The sequence below is a fragment of the Ipomoea nil genome, unplaced genomic scaffold (assembly GCF_001879475.1).
Source record: "Ipomoea nil cultivar Tokyo-kokei standard unplaced genomic scaffold, Asagao_1.1 scaffold0925, whole genome shotgun sequence".
Taxonomy (NCBI): domain Eukaryota; kingdom Viridiplantae; phylum Streptophyta; class Magnoliopsida; order Solanales; family Convolvulaceae; genus Ipomoea; species Ipomoea nil.
In genome coordinates, this window is record NW_017617353.1 from 201,636 (window position 1) to 226,873 (window position 25,238).

The window sequence follows — 25,238 nt, forward strand, 5'->3', positions numbered from 1 at the left end:
TATTTGACCTCTAAGTATGCTATTTTGTTTATTTTAGGTTTCAGACATTCCAGCAGAATTGGAATCCTTAGTTGGTATGCGAATGATATTTAAGATATCATTAAAGATGGAGTTCATGAAGGGAGCTAATTCAGCCTACAATGTGATGAGAGTACTAAGGGATGAAGTGTTAGTCTCTGCCTATTGTTCTAACCTTATTGAAGACCAAGAGAAGGACTTGATGACAAAAATGATAGATGAGGACGAGGAAGAAGATGAGGAATCTGATCAGGTTCTTATTTTTAATAAAGTATACACTATACTTACATTTTAAAGTCTTCTTATGATATGTGTTTGACTAAATAAACTTTTCATGTATATAGGAGGCTTCAAATGGAGAGAATGAGGTCAACAGCCCCTTGAGTATACAGCACTCTCAAAGTGTAGACCTTGAGACTGATGATTCTAATGGTGTGAAGAGATCGCTTCTGGATCAATTTTCCTCCTCAAGGAAGAAGGGGAAAAATGTTGTTGTTAAAAAGGAAAAAGTTTAAGATCTTGGATACTACAGACTGTTACCACATGTTTTGTGGTTTTACTGTTTTGAAACTAATGTTTTGGCCTGCACACTATCTATTTTCATTTCTAAAACAATGTCAGTTTGTTTCTATATGAACATTTGTATTCAGTTTGACTATTTTCCTTTTTGGTTTATCTATGCTTAATTTTATTACACTGTTTATTTCTTTATTTGGTTAGATATATGAAACTGTATGCAGGGGAAGAATTAAGTTACCAAGCAAGCAATCTAACAAGCAACTAAAGACAAGGAAGCAAACACAGTCCCAATCAGGTCAAGAATGAAGCACAACAAACCACTGTACCAGAAAAGCTTTTAAACTAATTTACTTCTACATATGTGATAAATCTATAGTCATGTACTGATTCTGTAATTTATTGTAATATAGATTGTAATAAAACTATTTATTTGCACTATATACATTCTTCTATATTACTTTCAGACTCAAAACAATTTCAATAGAATCATTACCAAACTAACCAGAAAGTAACTTGGAAAACATGTATTCAATCAAACACACTAATGATGTTAATAAAAAAAAAAAAAACTAAATTTGAAATTAATCACATATAGATTGAGTGAAAGGATAGTCCTACATAAATTAGGTTCTAACCAAAATAATACATTTAACAGATTAGTTAGATAGTCCTATATTCTGCACTTTGAAAGTGAAAAGTGTATACAAATTTGATTTGACTTTGTCAATTCAAAAAGCAAATAGTCAATGATAGCACTAAATCAATTAAACCCAAATATATCAACTAAAATAAATCCAGATATAGCTTTGGTGAATTTCAATTATCATTAACTTTGGTTAAGTTAAATATAAATTAGACTTTAAGGTCAAAATTGTATCAAAATTATTCAAATGATCACAGTATAAGTACATATTACTATATAATAGAATATGTAGAGTAAATTGTTTTGAATAAAGTCTAATTTATTAAGGTTAACAGTAGACAAAAGGTTAACAGTAGAAAAAAATATTTACAAACTTAAAAATATAGTGTTGGAAGTAGCTGTGAACAATGTAATTAAACAATCATATGTACTTCAAAAATGAACTTTGACTTCGTCAATTCAAAAAGGATTATATTTTCGCTTTCTGAAAATCCTATATAATTGTGATTGTTGTAAATAAATACAAAACCTTATCATATGAGAATTCATTAGTAATATACGATTAAAAAGTAAAAAAATGTAGGAATGAAACTTTTATACATGTTTTACAAAATGTGATACATCTTTGAGCCTATAAAGTACCAGAAAAAGCTAACAACGCTTTTTAGCACATTACAAAATAAAACCGTAAAAATTATAATTGACCAAATATTTTTCATGTCAATTTGTCTAAAAAGTACACAATACAGTACTATTTCTGATCTCAACGGATCTAAGATTTAAACATTTAAAATCTACAATTTACAGAAGTAAAGTTTTATAAACTTGGAGAGTAAATACTCATCCCCTAATACATACTATATAATATACTAATTTGTAATCTGAAAATGTAGAATCTGTGATATATAAGAATCTGTCAGCACTGCCAAGTATTCAACTGCTGTGCCAAAAAAAATGTCAAAAAAAAAAAAATAGGACTACAAATAGTAAATGTAATTTAGTCATTTAACATATGCATCACAAACAAAGTTTAATCATTTGCCAAAGAATCAAGAACGAACAAAATGATTTTAACTGATTTTATTATAGCAACTTTAACAATATAAGTAACAAATGTGCCAACAAAGTATTCAAGTACTCAGTATGTAATCTATCATTATAAATGTAATGAATCTCAATATAAAATTGGAAACACAATGCTCTTTGACTTTAAAAACCACATAATTTGTAATTTGTAAATAAAAAAGTTAAAAATATACAGACAGATTCTAAAAATTTCATATAACTGCATCATAATTATAAGTTCATCATTTGCCCAATACTAAAAACAGTGTTAGTATATTTGTAAAAAGAATAAGTGCATGAGTGATAGGGGAAACATGTGTATTCAATGACAGCAATACACTATTGCATTTTGGTTTTTCCAAAAAAACTGAACAGTCATAATCATTTCAGTACATGTGTAAACATTAATGATTATCAGCCACTAAAGCATTCAAAATATAGCAAATATGCATGCTCAAACTACACTCACAAATCATTATTGAAAGATCCAAAACAACATCAGACATGAGGAAACTTAATTCATCTACACTAATAAGGAGCAAAAGGAAGCACATAATCAACAATCAAGGTATATTCTACACTATTAAAACTCTTAATTTAAGTTTACCAGTTTCTGCTTTTACTTCAATGACCACAGCCTATTATGCATCCTGATCTTCCCATCTTTCTCTTATGCAATCAATTATGAACACTGCTCCCCTAAAAGATGAGAGTATTTAAGTTAGTTGAAACCCTAAGAAATAATATGATGAAACTCTATGCTAATCTACGATTTTAGGTAAATATTTATTTCTATTCCACTTATCTGAGCGACGAATGGTCGAAAAATTCCTGGAATGTCTTTCTGCGGTGATGAACACTGTACGACATTTGTACACAGATCTGCAAATTTTTTTTTAAAAAAATGTTAATTACAAGCAAGTTCTGATAGTATACGATAGAACATAGGGATAAAATAAAATTTGTAGGGAACTTATCTCATAGCGACTGGATTAAAAGATTACAGTGCTTTGTATCTAGATCGTGACATCAACCCTAGAACCTTCAAAATACCATTGTAAGCGAAGATGGACTAATCAAAACCCAAATCTTCCGATTGATCTGAAGATCGCCTACTAAAAACGAAGCGAGAGGAAGAAAATCGAAGATCCGACACTCAAATCGAAGATCTCCGAGTAATCAACGACGATCTGGCAACACAATTTCAGATTGGAAGAGTGAAAACGAAATCGCCCACAAAATAGTAAAATCTTCGATTAACAAACGAAGATCGGGCACTCAAATCCACGATCTTCGAATGAGAACGAAGATCGGCTGATAAATATTGAAATGAAGATAGGGTTTTGAAAATCCGTCCTCATCGGATGTTAAAGGTCATGAAGATCTTTAGGACATAAAGATTATTTCCTGAAATTGTACAAAGCTCAAGAGCGAAGAAAGAAATAGGGATGTCCGCATTCGGATATGGATGAGAGGTAGCTGGGAGGAAGGAGGGTGTGAGGGGAGTGTTATGGGTAAGAAGTGGGCCGGGTATGGGTTATCAAACATGGGTGAATGGTTTGGGCTATGTATTAAAATCATTATATATTGGGTTTGATTAGGGGAATGTTTAATTATAGAGATTTGCAGATTTTAAACCCATATTTCAATAATAAGTTTGTACAAAAAAATAGGTGATTATGAATTCAGATTAATTTTTTAAAGTATTTTTGTATATAAGGTACATTAATTTTTTAATGGATGTACATTATTTGCATTTACAATTTTTTTTTTTATTTTAGTTTTGATTATGGTTCACGTTACTACGTGGGCCACGGTTAATGTATTGACGATGTTAATTCATGACTTATTTCATATAATACTTAGCTTCTAATAGTGTTTAAATTTCTTACCATTAAGAGCACTTATTTTTTGCTTGTAATTTACACGGTATATTTATTGGACCATCTCTACCAAAAAAAAAAATATTTATTGGACCATGGTTAATGTATTCTCAATTTTTATTAATGCATCTATTATTATACAACCCATCCTTCAATAATAACTAACGAAAATAAAAATAGGTGATTATGAATTCAGATTAATTGTTTTAAGTTTCTCCGTATATAAGGTACATTACTTTTTTAATGGATGTACATTATTTGCATTTGCCTTTTTATTTTTATTTTTTTTTATTTTTTTTTATTGTAGTTTTGATTATGGTTCACGTTATTGTGTGGACCACGGTCAATGTATTGACGATGCTAATTCATGACTTATTTCATATAATACTTAGCTTCTAATAGTTTTAATTAACTATTTTAATTCACTATAATACATAGGTTGTAATATTTTTCAAAAATGTTTCCATTTTGACTTTGTATTTTGCACTTTTAAAATTTGTTTTTAATTATGTATCACGGTACTGTGTGGACCATGGTTAATGTATTTATGTTTTTAAAAGTGCACTAATTCTTATAATATATAGCTTATAATTCAAGTTATATATGTTAGTTATTTATTGTCTAATGTTTGCCTTTGCAGAAAATGTTGAGAACAACCATACCATGCTACAAGAAAATATTAATGATCCGCAAATGGAATACACACCACAAATGTATTGTAATTCAAGTGAGAGGCCAAAAAGTGCTCTCACAACAGGTAAACTATTTAAAGATTGTACAAAATTTCTTTACAGTGGATAACATATGACAAACGTGTTATGTTTTTTCAGTTAATATAGAATCCTTGGATATACAAATTAGTACGCGTAGTACGGAATATACAACCAGCAACAGTAAATCAAGGCATTTTGTTTTAGGATCCCGAAATACATTCTCTTCGAGTGCAAAAAGCGATATACTTAACGGTGAGTTTTTACATTTTAGACCACAATTACTTAATTGTTTGTATTCCAGTTACATGCTACAAAAATTTTCTTTTAAATTCCATGTTTAATTGGTTATATAAAAGGTACCCACACAATGTCTGAGAACAAACGCCCACCTCTAAACGATATATCCAATGGTAAGTATTTATTAGGTCATTTTGTACAACTTAATAAATGTTGATTAAATTATGCTAGCTAAGTTGTAAAGTATATATTTTTTAGGTAACACAAATTGCAACAAAAGAAAATGCATGGATAAGGGTAAAACTATTATCCAGTGTAATGTTGTCAACCGGGATTTGTTTCAAGATTTTGAAGAAGTTTCCAATATGGACACTATTTCAAAAACCGCGAAAGAAAATCATGGTACGTATAATGTTAAATAGTAGTAATTTCCAAATGTTTATGCCTGTTATTCTTGGTTTAAGTCATATGAAACTAATTTCATATATTATGCTTAGGATTGTCACCAATTACACAACAACATATCTAATTAGGTTAAAATGGTAAGTAATTATTTTGTAAATGGTAACAATGTCATTACGATATTTTGTGGAGGTTTGTAAACATTTCTAAAAAAAATTAATTATGTACATGGTAGGTACAAATCAATTTTTTGAGACTGCATGCACAAACCAAGTCACAGTACGAATTGAATCGACAGTTGGGACTTCAAATGGTAGCCACGTCGGTGATGAGCCAACAAATAGCTATCAAGGTACATAACCAACTGCTTACAATACTGGTATATTTACTATATTACGGTGTTTTAATAAATTTAGTGCAGTTGGATTTATTTTATTTTAATTATCTACTTAGTGGAATACCAAGATCTTGGTGATGCAACTATAACATGTCAGCACTGTGGAGCGCTGTTTTGGTACGAAGAAAGGACACACAAAACAGATAATCGCGGCCACCCGAAATATAACTTGTGTTGCAACAATGGTAAGTTTCAATTGTCATAGATGCTGATGCCCCCACAACCGATATATGATCTTTTTTTTGGAGAATCAGAAAAGAACAAGGAATTTCTACACAACATTAGAACATACAATAGTATGTTCTGCTTCACTTCAATGGGTGGGAAAATAGACCGAAACGTCAACAGAAACGGTGGTCCCCCAATCTTCCGTATAAATGGCCAGAACTTCCATTACATTGGTAGTCTATTGCCGGTAGATGACATGAAACCGCATTTCGCGCAGCTGTATATCTATGATACCAACAATGAAATGGACAACCGTGTGAATTCTATTAGGTAAGTCTGTGGCATTTTATGTTATAAATGTTGTTATGATGTAGTTTTATTACAAATCTAATTGTTCACCGTTTTATATTTTAGGCAAGATGGTAAGCGAAACGACATTCATGTTGAGATTGTCAATGTGATTCAATCTGTTTTGGATGAACACAATGTGTTGGTCAAAACCTTTCGCATGGCACGAGATGAACTACAAAAAAAACCCAACCGCTGAGGTTAAGATAAAATTGCTTGGTAAGAGATGAAGGGATGCTAGGACATACAACTTGCCACAGGTCTCAGAGGTTGCTGCGTTGATTGTTGGTGATATCGATACTAATATTGGTGAACGCGACATTCTGGTTGAAACAAAGAGCGGTCTCTTGCAACGAATCACTGAGTTAAATCCTGCTTACCTGCCAATGCAATATCCTTTATTGTTTCCTTATGGTGAAGACGGTTATAGGGAGGACATTCCCTTCTCAACGATAAAGGGGAACACATCTGGTGGTCGTCAAAGGATAAGCCCTCGAGAATACTTTTCTTACCGTATCTAGTCTAGGACAACAGAAGTTTCAACATTGTTGCATACAAGAAGGCTATTCCAGCAATTCCTGGTTGATGCTTATACGATGGTTGAGTCCGGAAGGTTGATATATATACGGACGCATCAAAAAAGTTTGAGATGCGAATCATATAATTGCTTGAATGATGCATTAACAAGAGGTGAACTTGACCCCACTGCTCAAGGAAAACGAATAATATTGCCTTCGAGTTTTACCGGTGGTGCTAGATACATGATACAAAATTACCAGGACGCAATGGCGATTTGCCGATGGGTTGGATATCCAGATTTGTTCATCACGTTGACTTGCAACCCCAAGTGGCCTGAGATACAAGGGTTCTTGAGTTCAAGAAATCTGAGGCCAGAAGATCGTCCAGACATAATATGTAGAATATTCAAATTGAAGTTGGATGCTCTACTATCAGAATGCCGAAAGAACAAGTTATTTGGCCCAGTCATTGGAGGTACGTGTCAAAATAAGATACTATTTTAATGTTGTAGTTTTTAATCCATACAAATTTCACAATTTTACCCATATATTATATGATGAATGTTGCAATTTCTTTGTTAACAGTGATCTATACTATAGAGTTTCAAAAAAGAGGACTACCGCATGCTCATATACTTTTGTTTCTGGATAAAAACAATCGAGCACAGAGTGGGATAAATCTGGACAACATCATTTCAGCTGAATTACCTGACCAAGAAAGAGATCCAGAATACTTCAAAGTTGTTGAGGAGTTTATGATGCATGGCCCTTGCGGGAAAGCACCGATGACTTCTCCATGTATGGCAAATGGTAAGTGTACTAAACACTTCCCCAAGAAGTTTGTTAATACATCAACTGTGGACGAGGATGGTTATCCTATATACCGCAGAAGAGACAATGGCAGGTCTGTCATGCGCAATGGTATTGAGTTGGATAATAGGTACGTAGTACCACACAACAGACATTTGTTACTAAAGTATAGGGCTCATATTAATGTGGAATGGTGTAATCAATCCCGGTCAATCAAGTATTTGTTCAAGTACGTAAACAAGGGCCATGATAGGGTTACCGCAGAGTTTTACAAATCCAACAGCGATGACGAAAGTCCAAAAGTGATCGATGAAATCAATATGTTCTATGACTGTCGGTATATATCTCCGTGTGAAGCAGCTTGGCGATTGTTTGGATTTGATATACAATTAAGGACACCATCTGTTGAGCGATTGAGCTTTCACTTGCCCAATCAACAAAGTGTTATATTCGCAGATGACGATCCTGCTGATAACATACTAAGCCGTCCAACAATTTTGCAGAGCATGTTCTTAGAATGGTTTGAGGCTAATAAAACCTACCCAGATGCAAAAAAACTTACATATGGCGAAATGCCCACTAAATTTGTATGGAAGAAAGATGTTAGGAAATGGCAACCAAGGAAAAGAGGATTTGCCATCGGTAGACTTTTCTATGTGCCACCTGGTACGGGGGAGATATTTTATTTGAGATGTCTTTTGAATAAAGTAAAAGGGCCTACGAGTTTTTTGGACATAAAAAAAGTAGATGGTGTGCAATATGATTCTTTTAGGGATGCGTGTTCTGCCAGGGGATTAGTAGACGACGACAGGGAGTATGTTCATGCTATAGAAGAAGCAAGTCAATGGGCGACCGGTGTTAATTTGAGAAGATTGTTTGCCACACTATTAATGTCAAACTCAATGGCTAAACTTGAAGTTGTGTGGGAAGCTGCGTGGCACTATTGGCTGAGGATGCACAATTCAAAATTAGAGCTCAATTGGGGATTACAGGTAAAATTTTATATTTGTAATTTCACTTTGTACAGATTTATTGTATACACATACTTAAAATATGCGATTGATTATATTATCATAGATTTGATTTTATCTGAAGATGAGAAAAAGAATTTCGCACTTCGCGAGATAGAAATAATGCTTTCTGCTATCGGAAAGAGTTTGAAAGACTTTCCGTTGATGCCAATGCCGGATTTAGAGATTCATGATAGAACCACCAATCGTATGATACAAGAGGAATTAGCATATGATATTAATGTCATGAAGGAAGAGAATGAAAAATTGGTGCATCAACTCACCGAAGAGCAAAAGGCTATATATGCAAATGTTTTGCAAGATGCTGAGAACGATCTTGGAGGGCTGTTTTTTGTTTATGGATACGGTGGAACTGGAAAAACATTCTTATGGAGAGCATTGTCGTCTGCTTTAAGGTCAAAGGGTGATATAGTTTTAAATGTGGCATCAAGTGGTATAGCATCGCTTCTATTACCTGGAGGTAGAACTGCGCATTCTAGATTTTCAATACCAATTGCTGTTAATGAAGATTCAACATGCAACATCAGCCAAAGCAGTCCTTTGGCAAAATTGTTAATGCAATTTAAGTTGATCATTTGGGATGAGGCACCAATGATGCATAAGTTTTGCTCTGAAGCTTTAGACCGTAGTATGAGAGATATCATGCGTGCCAAAAATCCAAATAGCTTGGATATGACTTTTGGTGGGAAAACCATGGTGTTAGGTGGATATTTCAGACAGATTCTACCAGTCATTCCAAAGGGCACCAGGCAAGATATTGTTGGAGCAAGTGTCAATGCATCATATCTTTGGAGAAGCTGTAAAGTATTTAGGCTAACAAAGAATCTCAGGCTAAGGTCATTGCAATCAGAAATTGATGTTCAACAGATTGAAAAATTTGCAAAGTGGATTGCTAATATCGGTGATGGAACAATTGGTGAGTCTTTGCATGGAGAATGTGAGATAAATATTCCTGAAGAATTTGTGCTAACTTGTGTTGAGGATCCAATTTCTACAATTGTTGATAGCATATTCCCTATGTTTCGCAGAGGTCATAGTGATATTCAATATCTAAAAGATCGTGCTATTTTGGCACCAACACTGGATATTGTGGATGCAGTAAATGAATACATGAATGACTACAATAATTCCGAAGGAAGGACGTATCTCAGTTGTGACTCGGTCTGTAAATCAGATTCAAATGTTGACATGCTTGCTGATTTGCACACTCCTGAATTTTTAAATGGATTAAGGTGTTCAGGAGTGCCAAATCACTCATTGACTCTAAAAGTTGGGTCTCCAGTTATGCTTCTGAGAAATATTGATCACTCATTGGGGTTGTGCAATGGTACAAGAATGATAATTTCAAAGTTGGCAGATCATGTGTTAGAAGCTCAAATACTATGCGGTGCAAGTGCCGGTACAAAAGTCCTAATTCCAAGAATGTCCTTAACACCTTCTGATCCAAGATTGCCTTTTAAGTTCCAAAGGAAGCAATTCCCACTAATGTTGTCATATGCAATGACAATAAATAAAAGCCAAGGCCAGACACTCTCCAACGTGGGTTTGTTTTTGAAGAGACCGGTTTTTAATCATGGTCAATTGTATGTAGCAGTGTCAAGAGTGAGTAATCCGAAGGGATTAAAAATTCTTATTTGGGATGAAAATGTAAAATAAAAAAAAAAAACCACTACAAATGTTGTATACAGAGAAGTATTCAATAATGTTTAATAAAATTTCAACAACTTCGCTATCCATTTAGTTTTTTATAATTATGTATACATATTGCCGTGCACCGCACGGGTGCAACTACTAGTGAGTAGTAAATAGTCAAGTAAACAATACTCACTCTTACTTGGACACCACACAATATATTATTTTCTCAAAATTTCATTATTTCTCCACAAATAAATACTTTCTCCACAAAATACAATTTTCTCCAGAATATGTAATTTTCTCCAAATACATTTTTCAAAAAAAAAAAAAAGAAATACAATTTTCTCCACATGATTTGTCCGAAATATAATTATAGTCCATAATCCAGTATTAATACAATACTTCGATATTTCGAGAATCACCACTCACAATATTACCATTTATCGATAAATGTACTTGTGTTCACATGAATAACATATATCATATAATATCACATATAATATCAATACATACAATACTCGGGGAAAATAATAATTTTGGTGAATATAAAATCTTACCCTCGAAGGCAAACTTTCTATCAACCTTAATAACATCCTAACCACCTTGATAAGAAACCTGTGAATCAAATAAATCCAATAATAATAATAAGCGAAGCATATTATTCATTGATCATCATCATCATCAATCTCAACAAACTTAGATTTGAACAAAAGAATTTGGAGAGTAGAAACAATTACTTGAAGTAGAGATTAAGTGAATGAGTTTTGCTAGGATTGAAGAAAACGCAGGAATATATTGAAAATCATGAACAACCAGTAGTGTGAGGGAAGATGAATGAATGCCAAATTCTATAAATTTGTATTTATAGGTGAAAATAGTAATTCGAAAGAAAAGTATAATAATTTATTTAAAAAATATAGAAAGTAAAGTAAGTAAGGTAATGAAATTATTATTATTATTAGTATATATAGATATATAGATTAAATTAAATATTAATTGTATAATGTATATAATGTCTATATATATATCACACGGAATATTTACTATATTTAATTATTATTTTACTACCTAATTTATATATTATTAATATCAATATATACATCTAATATATATGTATAATATCACACGTATATATAAATGAATATATTTAATTTTTTATATCTATAATTATTATTTTCATAAACAGAATATATATGAATTTACATAACTGACACTAAGTTTTGGGGAGAAAATTGGTTTGAAGGATTTTACTTTTATATATATATATATATATATATATATATATAATTATTTATTTATTTATTTAATAGTAATATACAAATTATATTGACATCTTGAAACGTATGTAAAATAGAAGTTCATAACTTCATATTGCATAGGTAACAAATAATTAATAATATATAAATTTTATAAATTGTTAAAGATCTCTTTGTATACAATATTCGATGTTGAAGAAACATATTTTCCATTGTCGCTACAAATAAGTAAATTAAGACCATTCGGATTACTAACCCTAGACAGAGCAACATATGATTTTCCATGAACGAAGACTATTTTTTTCAACAAAAGTTCAACCGTAGACAGCGTTTGGTCTTGACTCTTGTTTATTGTAATAGCGTAAGACAACATAAGTGGAAATTGCCTTCGCTGGAATTTGAATGGTAACCTAGTATCTGACGGTGTAAGGGATAATCGTGGGATCAAGACTTGTTCACGTGCATTACTGCCAATTCCCACTTGTTCAAGTGCATTACTTACTATGTAAAATAATCTTGGCTTCAACAACATGATCTGCCAATTTAGAAATAATTAAATCTTGTCCCATTGAAAAGGCCAGCTGAATGATCTATGTTTCGCAGTAGATTGACTTGAGATCCAACTTTAAGAGTGAGCGAGTAATTTTTCAATACCTACAAATTATTATTTTTCATTATTCATATGATGATAATTAATGACTCTTGTTCCACTGATTAATTTTAAGTATATTATAAATATAAATATTATTATTTAGAAAGTTATAAAAAAAAATGTATTAAAAACACATTGTGGATATAAATATACATGAAATATTCACAAATAAATTTGTATTCTACATTTAGAAAAAAAATAATATTTATAAAATGAAAGCTACATTTTAAAACAAAATGAAATAATATATACACTTTAATATACATATCAATTATAGGTTCCATTATTATGAACATATGACATTGTAGATAACAAAGGCATAAGAACTCTAACAAATGATTGTAGTATAGCACCCGTGCATTGCACAATATTAATTTCGCTCAATATTAGAAATATATATATTAAGATAAGAAACTATACATTGAATTAACATTGTGTTTCATCTAATCTATTTGAAATATTTAATTATATATATATATATATATATATATATATATATATATATATATATATATATAATAACTTTTTTTTTAGGAAAGTGTTAATAAACTTTTTTTAGGAAAGTCTTAAAAAAAAAGTTATTAAGACATGGACTAATTTTTTTTTAGGCCCAAAGACCATTTTTAATTAAGTTGCTAAAATATGGCCCTAAGCACATTTTTCTTACCCTAAGAGCATCTCCAATGGGGCATCAAATCTTCAAATTTTAACCCCATATCGCTATTTTTGCAACTCCAATGTGAGTCTGCAAAACTCCATAACGCCAAAAGGTTTGGCGTTAATCAACAATGCTGCGCCAAATTTGGCGCAACACTGTTCATTCACGGCAAATGGAAAGGGGTAGAAAATGGACTATTTTGCCCTTGTTTCTTTTTCTAATTACAATTGTATCATTTATTTGTTTTATATGTAATTTTTTATTTTGTTAAATACTTATATTTAAAGTTTGTATAATTAAATAAAATTTATACCATTTTAAAGACCTCATTGAGACGATCGAAACAAGACTAATATTGAATATATATTAATTAAAATTTCAAATACATTAAACATAGAACATAATAAAAGTTAAAATACATACCACATATGTAATTTAATGTACTAGATGTTGTATGCTATATTATTAGTGTGGAATAAATTAAAATTTTAAAAATATTGTTAAATTCGATTTTTTAAAATAATTAATGTTAATAAAAATTATTATTTACATGACAAGTTATATTAAACTAATTAAATTCGAACTAATAATTGAAAAATCAAATTATTTTAGTGTAAAAATTTGGTGTTTTGGTGTAAATGGGTTGGAGATGAATAAAATTTGGTGTGAGAATATGTTGAGAATATTCCTTCTGATGTGACATTTGTTGAAAAAATTTAGTGTTTTGGAGATAGATGGGTTGGAGATGCTCTAATATCTTATCTCTATCAAGATCTTTCTCAGTCTCTCTGCACTCTCTAACTCAATCTAGAAACCTCACAACCACACAATTTTTCTTTTACCCTACTTTTCCGTCTCTCTACTCTCTCCATCTCAATCTAGAAAATTCATACCCAAAGACCATTTCTTCTTACCCTAATTTATCGTGTCTATCCTCGTATCTCTCTGCTCCCTCCATCTCAATCTACAAACTTCACACCCTCTTGCCAAAATCAAACACGAACTCATCCTAGTTCTTCCCAAATAATCCACAATATCAGAAAAATTATACAATAGTTATCTATTTTGGTTCTCACATGAGTTTAATCCGGTCCTGGTAACTGATTTTGAACCAAGAAATCGTAGATCGTGAATGTTGGAAATTACGAATCTTACGCAAAATCAAAGGTATATATTGGTTTTTTTTGTGTGTGTGTTTTTTTCCGATTTATATAGTTTGATTACAATACGTGGTACATCCAATATTGCTTTCTTTATAGGGTTAGATAATTGTTTGAAATTTAATTTCGTCCTTTGGTGTTTAAAATTTGTATTCTGTGTTGAATTTATTTGCATGCATAATATTTGTATAATTTTCCTGCTTAAATTCATACATATTCAATTTTTTTACAAAATTAATTTTTAAAAATTAAAAAGAAGATTATCTATTGAATTACTTAAAGATTATTATACAATAATTTTAATTTTAATATTTAAATAATAGCTTTTAGTGTTACGAATTTACATGACTTAAATCCACATATCTAAATCTAAAATTAAAACTAAATCAAGTAAGAAATGAAAAAATTGTAAAATATTTTTAATGTATACTACAGTTTAAATTTGGAAAACAGAAAAAAAAATAATATTATAAGGAAATCTGGGTATTTGTAGAATGTAAAAAAATGAAGAAAATCTATATTCTCTTTAATTTTCTATTTAATAGCTGCGTTTTTATATTACATATGTTATATGCATGAATATTGTTGATAATTGTGGAAAAATAGTATTAAGATTAGTGCTACTGTACAATTCCAGAATTTTTGTTTGTGTTATAAATATTTTTTTAGTGGCCATTAATCTTGAGACTCTCCATTTTCCTTCTACTTAATATATTGTTTATGTTAAGCATATGAAGGGTTGTATGGATTAGTATAAATACATGTGAAGGCTTAATGAAATAAAGTGCTCATGTTTGTGCTCTACATCTTGTGTCATTCTTCTCTTCTTACATCTCTACACTTTATAATCTTATATATAATCTCCGGGTAATTACCGTGTAATCATCACGCGAGAACTAACAAGTTGATAGGCCAAATTACAACACGTTATCAGCACGAATCGCCAACATATTCCTTGGTGAACGGTATGCTCGGACATGTTATAATACATGTTTTTATACTAGGCAAGCATGTTCATAGGTTTCATATAATACATGTTTTTATATGGCACATGTTGATTCTACACCTCTTGATATGATTATGAAATGCATGATTGATATGATACATATTGATTCTACAATGTGAAATATGAATTGCACATACTAGTTCGTATATATATGATTGTGTAAATTCCTGAATATATATTTCCAATTTTATTTTTGATTCTTCAAATTGAAAGAAAAGCATGTGATATATATGTTTGTGTAAATAGAAGTGGCTTTTCGTATGAAGATGCAATATATGTATACATATTATTTTCATTTCGCATACTTTGTATGTTATATACCATATGATGTAGTGCATTATTATGTTTTTATGATATGTCGTTTGCATGTGATTAGCAATTCGTTTTTATGCCTGATTAGGCAATGAATGAATGGTTTTTAATTAAGATTGTTAAAGTTTATTTTGTGGAAGCTTAAGAGTGAGTAAGACTTTAAAGCTTAATTGATGACTTGGGAGCATCAATTAGGTGTATTGGAGAGTGAAGCACCGTACCACTCGTTGCCTGTAGCACGAGTTGATGCTATAAACACGAGTCGATGCTTGCTGCATCAATTTGGTGTTTGCCGCAACAATTCGTGTCTTGTTGCTTGTAGCACGAGTTGACGCTATAAACACGAGTCGATGCTTGCTGCATCAATTTGGTGTTTGTCTCACCGATTCGTGTTGCACCATTTTTGTTTTTGTGTATATGTGGCTATGAGTTTGGTTTGGAACCTTCAATTATTCTTTCTATGAAATGGGTGATAATTCTTCATGTTTGTTAACAACTTTTGAGTGATGAACCCCTCATCAAGACATGGTTAAGAATTTGGGTAAATACATATTATCTTTATTTATTCTCTCAATTCATGTATATGAGATAGGTTCTATATGAACCATGATGCTTAGAAATGGTAAATACATTTTGGTTATATGCCAAATTGTATGTATATGTATCCATGTATGTTCTATGATTATGGAGATCGAATGCATAATCGGTCCTTATTATGTTTGCATTGGATTATTGTGTTTGTATTAGAATGCTAAGAAACGGATATGCATATTTATGTAAAAGGTGTTTTTTCATCCATTGCTTGAACATGTATTCAAAATAGTGGTTTTTTTCACAAGTTGTCACATTGCTTCCTAAAGTTGCATCAAATGATGATCTTGTAGATTATGTCTTTCATTGGAAATGTGAATTTATTGAGCTCGCTCATGTCGATAGCAATTATTTCATTTAGGCTTTGGATATTGGAATATATTTGACATCTAAGAAATCGAGCCAAACTTTTGTTGCTAAGTCACAGAGAACCGATGCCCAGAAGGCACAAGCTCTCATTTTCATACGTCACTACTTGAACCACGATATTAAAAATGAGTATTTGATTGAAAAAGTCCCTATTGCATTATGTAAGTCCCTGAAGGACCATTTTGACTAATAGTCATCTATTGTCGTTCCTCAGACACAATTTGAAGAGATTAATCTTAAGTTTTAAGATTATAAGTCAGTAACTGACTATAATTCAGCTCTGCACAAAATAGTCTCAGAAGTGAAACTCTAAACAAGAAGTTTTAGATAAATATTTAATTGAAAAGACATTGCCAACTTTTCGTGTGAGTAATTTGTACTCCAACAGTAGTACAAGACAACAAATTATGAGAAGCATCCTAAGCTGATTTTAACACTTCTTGTGGCTAAGAAACATAACTAGTTGTTGATGAAGAATCAAAATGCATGTCTGGTTGATTTTGCACAGGTGCCTGAAGCACATAATGTTACCTAGTTGAGTAACTTTATAAGGGGTTGCAGTCGAGATTATAACCGGTGTGGTATGAGTTTCGAGCTCAGAATAAGAAACAAAGTGATCAAGATATTCAAGGACGACCAAAACTCATCGAGGCAAAATTCTAGCCAGAAGCAGGTTTGATATCAATGTGGGTGTGAAGGGCATTGATCCCTACGTGCCGCGCACCAAAGCATTTGGTCATTGGAGAATGAACCCCATCTTGATGATTCTAGCTAATTTGCCTGAAGCAAATATTGCGATAAATGCTGATAATGAAATGACGAGGTATTGATGAAGAAATGATTGGTGTCATGATAATGTTTTAAACAATGCATGAAAATATATTCATGGCCAAACAAAAAAAAAAGAGTTAGTTCATGCCTGAAGCATGAAGTATCCGAGTAGTTAGCTCATGCTTCAAGCATCGGAGAAGTTAGCTTATGCTTGAAGCATCCGAGAAGTTAGTTTATGCCTGAAGCATCCGAAAAGTTAATTCTTGACCGCAATATTCGAAAAGTTAAGTTATTTTTGGACGCAAATTATTATGAATGCAAAGTGATTTTACTTTGCTATTTTTCACTTTTTCCCTGCTAATTTTACTACTCGAAGTGATTATTCGGAAAGTTTACTTCTATAAGCTTAACTTTCTAATCTTACTTCTTGAATTTTACTTTTCGAATGTTTTTTACTTTCTGGAGCTTTATTTTCCGGAGGAAGTTTACTTCTCGGAGTTACTCCTCTTAGTTTGCATGCTTACTCATGAAAATTTTTTCTCATTCATGCAACATGATTCTCGTATGAAATTAACTGGTTGCTAATTCAAAATTGAATTATTATCAATCCCGGAAGGATTGCTATTGTCAATAAATTATGATAATAATCTTTTGACTAAATTTAAGATGTCAAAATGTTGAATCCCTCTCCGAGTATGGCTTAGTGCAATTCTGTGTTATTTAAGGGGTAGTATACTATACCCCTTTATAAGAATGATCTTTGACTTATGCCTTACATGATATGATTGATTTATATGTTATTAATTTGAAAGATAGGAGAAAATGATATCATATCAGTTTGACCGAAGCAAACGAAGGAATAAATCATTTCATATTAGTTTGCCCGAAGCAAATGAGGGAGTGAATTATATCATGTGAATTTGCACGAAGCAATTTCCAAACCAGTGAGTGAACTAATGTAAAGTTGAGAATAAGGATTTTTTGGGAGATCTTGAAGATCTATTTTATTTGACAAGCTTCACAGCTTCCTTATGATTGTTGTGTACCCTTATAATATCATTTGATATGTATGCTTTCATATCTGATTATATATGTTTCTTTTAGATGATTGCATATATGTTTTGGGTACTTCATATATTGCGATGCACTTTTAAAAGCTTTATAGACCCACATGATTTTATAGTATAGCATGAGTTAGTGCATCGCCTTGGGCAATTATATATTTTCTTGTTGGGGACATCAGTTTTATATGTTATTGTTGTTATCACAATATGGCCTGCTGCATATCATAAGTATTCCCCCTAACCTCTAGTACGTGGTATAAAATCAAACATTTCCCATCTGCGTTTTATTCACAATGTGCAGTCTTTTTCCTATATCACCATCATAGCGTACATTGTGGGCATGTATATGTTGATTATAAACCTCCGTCTGTTATTTAAATCTTTAGAGCCCATGATAAGGGATCAATATATAATTATGTACGCTGACTGCACACTTTATGAAGATTATTTCACGGCATTAGGGGGAGATAAGAGCTCAAATTTTATAGAGTGCCGAGAAATTCTATGAATGATTGATCTTCAATATTTTGAATCCACATACTAGGTAGACTGAACTAGAAGTTCATAAGAAGTAAACTGAACTGGAAGTTCAGAAGATAATTAATCTGCCAATATATATACTGATAAAAAGAGTGACTAGGTCTCATGTATCTTCCCGAACTTGGACCGTATGTATTTACCAATGCTCCTTGACGCCAGAAGCGTGGAGACATGTTGGTATAAAAGACAAGAATCCGCGGAAAACTAAAGCTAGTAGAAAATTTCGTCACTCTTGAAATCGCTTAAAGAAGTATGTCCTGCAGATATTCGTCCAGAAGACATTCGTCCGGAAGGCGAAAAACCCCAGTAAAATTATAGGTGCACCCAAAATCATAATACTGGGGATGCGGAATGACCAGATAAAAATATCTTTGGAAAATGGCTAGAGTCTGGTTGAATTAGAAATTGTCATTATTTTATATATATGGGAGAGATTTATGAAAAATGTTATAGTTGTCGACAACAGAATTGCCTTTACAAACTGTTCTCGTTATATGATAATCTGGATCCAGAGCTAGGCACCAGCTGTGCCTTGGTATTTTTTATGTATAACGGAGCAATTAAGGCATGTACAGCTCAGCTCGCTAAAACTGTATTCTCTTTATAACACGTACACCATTTAATGTTAATCCTGTAGGTTACAAATGGGTGTTTGTACGAAAGAGAAATACAAACAATATGATGGCATAATATAAAGTGAGTCTGGTAGCTTAAGGGTTTACGCAGAGACCCTGAATTAATTTTGATCAAATATTCTCTCCCACAACATATGGCATTACGTTCCGCAAATTAACATTATTGGCAGTGAATTATAAATTTAGATATGCAGTTGATGAACGTCATGACCAACAAACTTATGGGTCATTAGACGCTAATATTTATTTGTAAATCCCTGATGGATTGAACACTTTTGAAATAAAGAAAGTGAAAATCGCGACATGTAGCATTAAATTGCCAAATCTTTGTATGACTTGAATATTATTGACTGAGTGTTTTCCTCCTGAAGAAGGAATATGCAAATAATATGTACCATTATGTGTTCATTAACGAATTGCTAATGGAGTTATTTATTTATCTGCTCAGTCGATATTGATGGTTTAAATGTTATTGAAACATAAAGAGAGCTTGGTGATATTAGCTCATGCCAAAAGACGGAGTTTTGAAATAAAAGACTTGGGAAACCCAAGTATTGTCTCGACCTGAAGATCGAGCTTCTCCTTGAAGAAGTTTTATACACCAGTTAGCCTACTTGAAAAATATCTTGAAGATGTTTTATATGGATAAGTATTATTTACTTATCACACCAATGGTTGTCCAATAATCTCTTGAAGTAGATAAAAGACCAATTAGACTCGAAGATGATAATGAGGATATTTTAGGACTAGAAGTCTATTACTTCATTCCTATTGGAGCACTATTATTGAACTAGAAGTTCCATAATCGCATCAGGCCTGATATTGAATTTGCGATGAAATTGCTAGCAACATTTAGTGTTTCCCCCTACAATGAAAGTTGGAATGGTATTTAACATATCCTCCAGCACCTTCGAGGTACAAATATTTTGACGTTTATGTAAGAAACCAATATGTGGTTTTGATGGGCTATTTGGGCACTGGCTCTTTTATTTGATCCCTATGATGCTAAGTCCAAAACTGGTTATGTTATATTTTTACCCCCAATGTCCCATATGAGGACAAATAAGATTGTGTTGCACAAGCAAGTAATAGTTTTGTTAAGGGGAACCTTACAAAACATGTTGCACCTAAGTCCTTCTACACACATGAACTCCAGAAGAGTTGTAAAATTCTTATTGAGAATGTTTGCCCCACTGAAAAATCTTGTAGATATGTTCACTAAGTCTTTGCCTACATCCACTTTTGAATAATATGTTTATAAAATTGGGATGCATAGGCTTAGAAGATTGTTATCTTCAGGGGGAGCGATAACCCCTAGCTGTGCTAAAATGGACAATCTAGAGGACTCTTGATATCCTAAAGATTATGCTACGAAACCATATGGTTGTACTCTTTTTCCCTTAGCTAAGTTTTTCCCACAGGGTTTTCTTAAGCTAAGGTTTTTAATGAGGCAACCGATGTTGGTGCACTTGAGTGGATAGTCCTGAAGACCCTTGAAATCTTGAAGACTATGCCCGGAAGGCTTATGGTTGTACTCTTTTCCTTGGCTAAGTTTTTTCCCACTAGGTTTTCTTAGGCTAAGGTTTTTAATGAGGCAACCAGTGCAACACATGGATTAACATACTTCGTGTACTCTTTTCCTCGTCTAGGTTTTTCCCACTGGATTTTTCTAGCGAGGTTTTTAACGAGGCATGAGTATAGTTATTTAATGGCCAAGGGGGAGTGTTATAAATATTTTATTAGTGGCCATTAATCTTGAGACTCTCCATTTTCCTTCTACTTAATATATTGTTTATGTTAAGCATATGAAGGGTTGTATGGATTAGTATAAATACATGTGAAGGCTTAATGAAATAAAGTGCTCATGTTTGTGCTCTACATCTTGTGTCATTCTTCTCTTCTTACATCTCTACACTTTATAATCTTATATATAATCTCCGGGTAATTACCGTGTAATCATCACGCGAGAACTAACAAGTTGATAGGCCAAATTACAACAGTTTGTTAGTTTTTTTTTCGCATTTTGAGAGTTCTTTCCACTTCACATGCCATCAAAAGTATAATTTCAGTTTCTCCAACTATTTTTAAATGATTGTATCAACAACTTTTATAAATAAAACATGTCAACAAATACATAAGCAGTGTTTTGAATTTTTTTAATGACCTAGATAATGATGACAACCTAATAAATTTAAAAAATTATAATATGTATACTATTCATTTGCAGGTGTACAGGAGAGTGCTGCATTTACACTCTTTCTTTACACAAGACCAAAAAAGAAGATACATAGGAAGCCAAATTGGTCCAGATATAGTACACAGATTGCTTAAGTGGCGGGGCTGCGTACTGTGGAGGGAGGAGGGTAACCTTGGCGCGGGTAAACGGTTGAAGATAAGCATCCTTGGGATATCCTTCCGGTGAATAATCTATTCCAGAAACTCAAAAGTCCATCAGATCCATTCCCAAAAATTGGCAAAAGATGATTCAATCGAAGAAGATAACTGAAAAAAGCTTACCTTGAGGATGCGGCACATCGACGGGAGGTTGAAACTTGTAGTTCAGCACACAACGCGAAGTTGCGCACCAACAATCCCGTGGACATCTTCTTCTTTGATCCCATAAATATGAAATTTCTTTTTTTTACAGCTTCTATTTGAGTTGAAGTTGAAGTCTCTAAACATGTATCTTTTATCTTCTATATATAAGCGTGCAAGTGAGGTAGTGAATTGAATAGGCTACTCCTCTACAAATAGGAGTGGATACCAAGTACCAACTCTGCAAAGACGCAATAGGCCACTCCCCTACAAATATAGCCCGACACCTACTCTCTGATTGGTCAAACACTTTACAAAATATATATATATATATATATATATATATATATCTAAACGCTGTGTTTTTCTTGGGCGGAAAATGCTAAAATCTAATTGGCTGAATCCCTATGGCTTTTATATCTATATAGATATAGATATATAGATATAGATGATATAGATATAGATATAGATATATAGAATATAGATATAGATATTATTAAGGGTCCGTTTGGAAAGGATGAAAATGACTTTGAAAAATGAATGATTTTAATCATTAAAGAGTAGACTTGTTTGTTTTAATCCTTTGTCCCTTTGTGCACATTAGTATTGCACCCAGACGCACGAAAAAAAATTATATTATATTATAATTAAATATTGAATTACTACACTTTTCAATTGGATTTCTTTCCCCACCTGTGACAGTAGCTATTCCATGATCCAATTCGCTGTCTGATTTTATCCTCAATATACGCAAAAACTGTTTTCTTATTCCTCCCAATAAATGATGGCAAACCTAGATATTTTCCAAAATTAAGAGTCCGGACAACTCCTAAGATCTGTGTCACTTCCTCCCTATCATTTTCACAAGTATTCTTACTATAGCATATACTGGATTTATTATAATTGACCACCTGCCCTGACAATTTCTCATAAACAGATAAACAGTTCTTAGTCTCTGTAGCTTCCTGCATATTAGCCTTGAAGAACAATAGGCTATCATCTGCAAAAAATAAATGTGAAATTTGGGGGGGGGGGGGGAGGGGGCGCCCCTAACAACCCTGCACCCATGAATCAAGCCATCATCCCGTGTCTGCTGTAGTAACAAAGAAAGCCCTTCCGCACAGATAATAAACAAGTAGGGGGATATGGGATCACCTGCCTTAATCCACGCGTGGGCGTAACCGGATTACTCCTGGATCCATTAATCAGAAAATTATAGGATACAGTAGAAACACACAGCATAATTAGCTCTACCCACCTATCATCAAAGCCCAGTGCCACAAGCATTCCTCGTAGAAAGGGCCACTCCATTCGGTCATAAGCTTTGGTTATATCCAACTTTAAGGCTCCCAACCAACCACCCCACATTGCTTTCTATTCAAAAAGTGTCCTACCTCTGCAGCTATTAATATATTATCTGTGATAAGTCTATCAGGTATAAAAGCACTTTGTGACTCAGATATAATATTCTCCATGATAGGTTTCATCCTGTGAGTAATCATTTTAGCCATAACTCTGTAAACCATATTACTCAAAGCTATTGGCCTTAGATCAGTGACCAGTTTAGGAGTATTTTTCAATGGGGTTTTTTTTGCTACCTATATCTGTTTGCACAACCATTGAACGAGTAATGAATCGTTATTGGTGGGGAAGGGTACTGACCGGGGCATTCACTGGAAAGCATGGGATAGATTGTGTATCCCAAAGAAATATTGGGGGTTTGGGATTCAAAGATCTGAGAGCATTTAATTTGGCAATGCTAGGTAAACAGGCATGGAGGATGCTTACTAACACTAGCTCTTTAGTATCCCGGGTTTATAAAGCAAGATATTATCCTAAGCAGACTTTCTTTGAAGCATGCTTAGGAAATAATCCAAGCTATTGTTGGCGCAGTATTATGGCAGCTAAAGATATGGTATGTGGTGGGGTGAGAATGCTTAGATACTTAGGACTTAATAATCTTAGGACGTGCAGTGAGGCTGTGAATTTATCTATCATTGTCTGCTTAACTTCTCCTTACTCTATTCTATGCTTAGCTTAAGAGTTCTCCATAATTATAGCATCAAGGTAAGGATGCGAACCCCTAACTTACCGTTACGATCGGTACTGATCCTGTAAACACCGGAATGGCGCCAACGAGGAACCAGTCGAGAACCCCCGAGCTTCTTACCCAAGATTCGTTAGCCCAGAACCTACAACAGTTGACTCAGGTCGCCCAGACGTTGAGCAACGCCATCCTTAATAACAACAACCGACCACCCCCGAATGGGAACCCAGACGTGGCTCACCAAGTCTCGAGCCATCGCCCACCTATCTTCGCAGGGGAAGAAGATCCTACAACCCTCGAGGAATGGATCCGAACGTTCGACAAGATCTTTGAAGTAGTGGAATGCCAGGAAAGACGCCGTGTGGAACCAGCCTCATTCTACTTCGGACATAAGGTTGATCTTTGGTGGGTTCACGAGGGACCTGCCTGTAGGCAAGAACCGGGATTCAACTGGGAAACCCTGAAGGCTCGGTTACGGGGACGCTTCTACCCCGCGCATGTAAGGGCAACTATATACGCAGAATTCCTCCACCTGAAACATGGGATAATTACAGTGGTGGAATACCACAAACGACTCTTCGAACTAGCTCGTTTCGCACCTGAATTGGTGCCCACAGAGGCGATTAAAGTAGAGAAGTTTGTGGCAGGTCTCAACTTCGAAGCTCAAAAGGCTCTAACCGTAAGTAAGCCCAGGACCCTCAACGAGGCTTACGCTAGCGCCGCCAACCTTCACCGAATCCCAACCTCTACAACAGAGAGTTCAGGACCAGACCCGGAAAAGGAGTAACGGAAGTGGGAGACCACCTGTAAAGAGAACTAGAACGCCAATTAAATGCAAGGAAGTGAAGTAGCGCATGAACAACACCTTTGCTTAATCTTTAGTGCGAGGTAAGTATATCATGTTTACTTGTGAACCCTTTGTCCCAACTTAAAATATCATTCGCCCTTGAATCCCAGCCTCTCGATATTCATAATTGTTGAAACCCTTTCCTCGAATCCTTGGTTATCCTTGAAAGCAATTAAACACCCGTTATGCCTTTACTTACTCCTTGTTGCATCTAATTCATCATTAGAAACCTTAAATCGTTATGAGCCTGAAATCATTGCCATTGCTCTAATTTTGTATCCCTCTCTTTCAAAACCTTGCTAAAACCCTACAAGTAGTGTAAACCCCTTGCTTTGTCTAAATGGCGTGAAGATTGATGCTTATTAGGTTAGTGTTAGGATAGTTGTTAAAAAGGACTCGGCGTGTTAA

General features: G+C 33.3%; 1 long non-coding RNA gene across 1 annotated transcript; it reads left to right on the plus strand.

Annotated features, from left to right (window-relative positions):
* The first annotated feature begins 13,763 nt into the window (after positions 1-13,763).
* LOC109179469 lies at positions 13,764-22,255 on the plus strand. The gene is made up of 2 exons (XR_002053907.1): positions 13,764-14,120; positions 21,629-22,255. It is a non-coding gene; the product is annotated as an uncharacterized LOC109179469 (long non-coding RNA).
* The last annotated feature ends 2,983 nt before the right edge of the window (positions 22,256-25,238 follow it).